A 6632-nucleotide genomic window follows, 5' to 3' on the forward strand; every position below is an offset into this window, starting at 1 on the left:
ACTTGGGAATCAACCTAACAAAAGAGGTGAAAGACTTATACAATGAAAACTACAGAACCCTAAAGAGAAATAGAAGATCTTAGAAGATGGAAAAATATACCCTGCTCATGGATAGGCAGAACTAACATCATCAAAATGGCGATATTACCAAAAGTTCTCTATAAGTTCAATGCAATGCCAATCAAAATCCCAACAGCATATCTTGTAGAAATAGATAAAAGAATCATGAAATTCATATGGAATAATAAAAGACCCAGAATAGCAAAAACAATACTAAGCAGGAAGTGTGAATCAGGCGGTATAGCGATACCAGACTTCAAACTATACTACAGAGCAATAGTAACAAAAACAGCATGGTACTGGTACCAAAACAGGCGGGTGGACCAATGGTACAGAATAGATGACAGAGACCAATCCACAATGCTACAACTATCTTATATTTGATAAAGGGGCTAAAAGCATGCAATGGAGGAAGGATAGCATCTTCAACAAATGGTTGGGAAAACTGGAAATCCATATGCAACAAAATGAAACTGAATCCCCTCCTCTCGCCATGCACAAAAGTTAACTCAAAGTGGATCAAGGAGCTAGATAAATCAGACTCTGTTAGAAGAGTTGGCTCCGATCTACATATTGTGGGGTCAGGCTCCAAATTCCTTAATAGGACACCCATAGCACAAGAGTTAATAACAAGAATCAACAAATGGGACTGTTTTAAACTGAAATTGTTTCTCTTGCTGAGAAAAAACTTAAGAGGTAAATAGAGAGCCTACATCGAGAACAAATTTTTACTCCTCACACTTCAGATAGAGCCCTAATATCCAGAGTATACAAAGAACTCAAAAAATTAGACAATAAGATAGCAAATAACCCAATCAACAAATGGGCCAAGGACCTGAACAGACACTTCTCAGAGGAGGACATACAATCAACAAGTACATGAAAAAATGCTCACCATCTCTAGCAGTCAGGGAAATGCAAATCAAAACCACCCTAAGATACCATCTCACTCCAGTAAGATTGGCAGCCATTATGAAGTCAAACAACAAGTGCTGGCGAGGATGTGGGGAAAAGGGTACTCTTCTACATTGCTGGTGGGACTGCAAATTGGTGCGGCCAATTTGGAAAGCAGTATGGAGATTCCTAGGAAAGCTGGGAATGGAACCACCATTTGACCCAGCTATTGCCCTTCTCAGACTATTCCCTGAAGACCTTAAGAGAGCGTACTACAGGGATACTGCCACATCGATGTTCATAGCATCACAATTCGCAATTGCTAGACTGTGGAACCAACCCAGATGCCCTTCAATAGATGAATGGATAAAAAAAATGTGGCATTTATACACCATGGAGTATTACACAGCACTAAAAAATGACAAAATCATGGAATTTGCAGGGAAATGGATGGCACTAGAGCAGATTATGCTTAGTGAAGCTAGCCAATCCCTAAAAAACAAATACCAAATGTCTTCTTTGATATAATGGGAGCAACTATGAACAGAGCAGGGAGGAAGAGCAGGAAGAAAAGATTAACATTAAACAGAGACATGAGGTGGAGGGAAAGGGAGAGAAAAGGGAAATTGCATGGAAATGAAGGGAGGCCCTCATTGCTATACAAAATCACATATAAGAGGTTTTGAGGGGAATGGGAAAATAAACAAGGAGAGAAATGAATTACAGTAGATGGGGTAGAGAGAGAAGATGGGAGGGGAGGGGAGGGGGGATAGTAGAGGATAGGAAAGGTAGCAGGATACGGCAGTCACTAATAGGGCATTATGTAAAAATGTGGATGTGTAACCGATGTGATTCTGCAGTCTGTATTTGGGGTAAAAATGGGAGTTCATAACCCACTTGAATCTAATGTATGAAATATGATATGTCAAGAGCTATGTAATGTTTTGAACAACCAATAAAAAAATAGATTATTGGGGAAGGAATATATCAACATTTGTAACGTAGAATACACTTTCCATGGATATTTATAAACTCTCAATGGGGTTAAAATGACATTCCTATATATAAAACATCTTAATTGGACTTTAGATGCGATCTACGTATAGCCAATAAATGAGGGTTGACTTATGATCAAAGAGAACAGCACTGAAAGTACATGTCGGGGTTGCTGGCTAGAGTGAGGACTTGGCACTGCATACTCCAAATTATTCACTTCAGAAAGCAGCCATGGAGAGGGGATCAGGAAATCCCCTTTAAAGGAAAGGTCTCGTCTAACCTGTGACCAGGGGAAGGACCACAAGGTTGGGGGTCAGAATTATTTCTAGACACAGCCATTTAGAGAAAGTAGCATGGGAACTACCCAGAAGAGAAGTGACCTTACCTTATTTTGTCTGGAGAACATCATCTATGGCCTTTTAGTTCATAGGGATTTCAAGCAAAGCATTTTCCTGGCTTTATACTCCCCCCCCCATTTATTCTTTAACCCTCATCCAACAAAGGCCAGAGCTTGTTCCATGAAAAGGACATTACTATGTTAAGACCTATAGGCATCCACATTTGAAGGTCAACTAGAGAACACTGCACCCTGCCTCATAGAGGTGGGATCCACCTGTGTCAGCCCTACCCACAGCTCCAACAGCATTGGACCCTTAATTTCAGCCTCCTTCTGCCCCCAGTGAGCCCAGTACAAAAGGCTGAGTGCCTAAGAATCACGGACACGGGAACCCCGGGAAAGCCTGGTCAACCCTGACGCACAGTAAACACTTGCCATGTGATCAGCATTGGTCGACAATTGCTGGCATACGTATCAGAACACCAACTCCTTTCAAGGCAGCTATATGGCCTCACCTCAATATTCTAGGATGGAATGGACCTTATTGAGTCATAGGAATGAGAATGCTGGGCAGTATGAAAGCAAGACCAAGGTTGAACTCGGCAAGGGCTCCACTCATGGACATTACCTCTCTTCCCAGTTTCCATTCTGATGGCAGATTAGTGACTGGCCATCATGATACCCAATTAGAGAAACCTAGGCCAAAGGACCAGGAATGAAGATAAAAGAGCCTGGGTAAACTTATCTAAACACACATCCATTCTCGTTTGTGACATAAAAGGAAAGGGCACTATAATGGAAGACCAGCATCTAGTCCCAGTTGACTGCACCTGTGGAAGCTGTAGCCAGGTGAGACATTCCAGCAGCCCACTGAGAAACGCTGGAGCACCTTGTACTTTCTGCTGTTCTCTGGGGTCTTCACTACCTCACGGGCAGCTTTGCCAGGTATGGCATTCTTGTTTGGCAGTTTTTTCCTTCAGCACTTAGGGTGTATCATCCCACTCTTCCCTGGTTTTAAGGTCTTTGCTAAGAAGGAACTCCAATAAGGCTAGCAGCATCTTTAACTGTTGTTTCTCTTCCCTTGTGAAGGCAAGGCACCAAGTTGGTCCCAAAGTCTGGGGCTTCTGTTCTTACTGGGGATGGTCCAGGGCCTTGTGCTGGAGCAGCCTCAGAGTTCGCTGGGCAGCCCTGGGGGACCATATCTGATACTGGGGTGGGCTTAGAGGCCTGACTGGCAGTAGGTGCTTCTCTGTACCTCCTCTAGCATCTTGTCTGAGAGATTCGGCTACTGCTGCCTCTCACCTGGCTTCCTTTGCTTTTGTGAAGGTATTTGGGGAGCTTGTGTGGTTGTTCAGATTGATAGAAAGGAGCAAGATGGTAAAATTCACCTGTCTCCCATAATCAATTTGTTTTGATGTAAGCCTCTAACTTGACACTTGTTACAGTAGCCATGGGAAATGAATACTGCCCCTGTTCAAAGTTTCATGTTCTTCATCCAGGGAACATAAGTTCCTGGTGTCTCATTTAAAACAAGCAGCTTAAAGCCAGGCACAGTGGCACACACCTGTGGCTGAGGCAGGAGGATCACAAGTTCAAAGCCAGCCTCAGCAAAAGCAAGGTGCTAAGCAACTCAGTGAGACCCTGTCTCTAAATACAAAAAATGGGGTTGGAACAGGCTCAGTAGCCGAGTACTCCTGGGTTCAATCCCTTGTACCTCAAAAAAATAAGCTTTGTAACTTTCCCTGGGAAGCAAGCCTGATCAAGAAACAACTCTGACATCCTTAATTTTCCAATATAGAGAGTTTGAAAAGATCATGAGCATCGAGTTTTCAAATGTCAAGGTACCAGGGCAATAAAACATTTAAAATTGCACAAATAGTATCTTGATGGTTTAGATTCTCTATTAAAATCTAGAACTATAGACTTCCCCACAATATATCTTGACCCCAGATAGAATCCAGTAGGAAAGTTACCAATTAAGCTAGCAATCATACACAGTATTAGTACCATAACTGCAGACAACAGAAAAGGATACTTCTCAAATTCGTACTTTTCCCTGAAGATTCAACTAGATTGAATACCCAGCAGTCTCCAGTCATACCTTCCTGGATCCCCAAGCCCGCGATGCCAGGGGACTCCTCCCACTGTAGAGTAGACCAGTAAGTCCCTGCTTTCTGAGCTGGGAGAGGAGCTGCACGTGGAGGCAGAATTGCCAGATCCTAACAAGATGAACTATAACTTAGTACTCTCTTCTGCTCAACAGTCCATGGGGAGAACAGTAGCAGAAAGATCCCAATGGGAAGTTTTTCAGGACATTTGCTTAAGTCATTTCCCAACTCCGAGCATAAGCTGAACAAAGCCAGAAGAGTGATTCAACTCCCCAGAACCACTTTCAAGTACTACCAGACATTGACGAATACCATATCGAGAAGTTAGCTACCAAAATTCACTGTAGGCTCTGCAGAGATCTCAGGCGGTGCCCAGCAACACAACCTATGAGCAAGGAGCTGTGAAGGACGACATCCATCCAGCTTCTAACGAGGGCCCCATGCAGTACCTGTTGCCTATGGGACATCATCCCTGCTGGAATGTGCTCGAAGGACAGGAATAGGGCTAAAGAAACTCAAAGGCACTGAGGCACACTCAAGGTAGGAACCTGCATTAGGTCCAGATGCACCGATTCTTTCATACAAGGAGACTCCTGCAAAGCTGCAGATATCCAAGTGCAGAAGAAGGTCCTTTGGTGCCACATAACTTTACAAGTTTTATATCAGGTAGACTGCATCTGGTCATCTATGGGCTATCAACAAAGTAGATCTGTGAATTCAGGGCAGAGAGGAGGAAGACAACTAGAAACACTGCGGAGCCCAGTGATTTGAACTTGCACTCAGCTGCAAAGCCATCCTTCATCCCAGTCGCCCTCCAACATCCCCACTCTTAGCCTGACTTGAGGCTCAGCACACTCAACAAGATGAAGACACACTTAACTCTAAACTTGACTTTGCCTACCTCACCATTTCTCCAGTGCACAGCTTTGAAAGATTTGAAAACGTTCCCGATTTCAGGTCCCACTGGAAGTACCAAGACTCCCTCACATTTCCACCCAGACTGTCCTTAGAGGGGACACTGACCCAGCATGGGTCATGAACTGCTGTGTTATAGGGTAATGATGACTCAGGTGAAAAGCAGGAGTGTCTATGACAAGTATTTTACTTGCCTTTTTCACTGCTGGGACCCAAAGACCTGACAATTAGAGGAAAAGTTCATTTGGGGGCTCAGTTTCAACCGCCGTAGTCCATAGAAGGCCAGCTCCATTCTTTGAAGCCCGAGATGAGGCAGAACATCATGGCAGAAGAAAGCAGCTCAGGAAGCAGAGACAGCTCCTCTCACCAAGGAGAAAATATAACCCCAAAGGCATGCTCTCAGTGCCCCACCTCCTCTAGACACACCCTACCTGCTTATAGTCAACTGCACTAATTAGGTAAAGGCTCCCATAACTGAATATTTCATCTATGAATTTCCTTGCATCGTCTTACACTTCATTTTTTGGGGAACACCTACCTTCAAAACCAGAACATTACACCTCTACCCCCCCAAACTTATGCCCACCTTCACAATGCAAAATACATTTAGCCCATTATCAGGAATCCCCATCACCTTAACAGGTTCAGTATTTTCCAAAAGTTAAAGTCCAAAAATCTCCCGAGACTCAAGGAGAAATCAGCATGAGCCACTATGAAAATGAAGTGCTATATAGATCTAGTATGAAGGGTACAGAGTAAACATTTCCATTCCATAAGGGAGAAATAAAGGCATAGAAAGAAGGGATGGGACCTAAGCAAAACCAGAATCCAGCTGGGAAAACACATCCTCCAGCCCCACTTTCCAGCATGTGGAGCATTCAGCATGGTGATGATCTCTAAAGGCTCTATGTGGCTCCAACCCTGTCGGGAGTTGCCACATAGGAGTGAGCACGGACCCTTAGCCTTGAGTGATGGAGGCGTGAGATGGATTTTCTGCTGCACATGTGGACCTCACCAGGTGGACCTCACCTCCACTCTAACCCAATTCCTTGCCTCATTTGGAACTTAGCATCTTCCCCTCAATAAATAGGGCTTACAAGCATACCTTCTCTTTTGTCTACCTTTTGCTTCCCTTGTGGGAGCCGAGCCCAAGGAGATATCACTGAACCCCAAGAAGGTATTCTCCAATTATTCAGTACCAACCCAGTTCACCTGGAGTGACCATGACCAATTTAGTTGCGTGTGGCAGCACATCCCCATGGCTTTGACAGGTGTAGCACACGTGGGGCCTCTCTTGGTTTATGGGATCAATTCCTGCTGCT

The sequence above is a fragment of the Urocitellus parryii genome, chromosome 10, assembly GCF_045843805.1.
Source record: "Urocitellus parryii isolate mUroPar1 chromosome 10, mUroPar1.hap1, whole genome shotgun sequence".
Classification (NCBI taxonomy): Eukaryota; Metazoa; Chordata; class Mammalia; order Rodentia; family Sciuridae; genus Urocitellus; species Urocitellus parryii.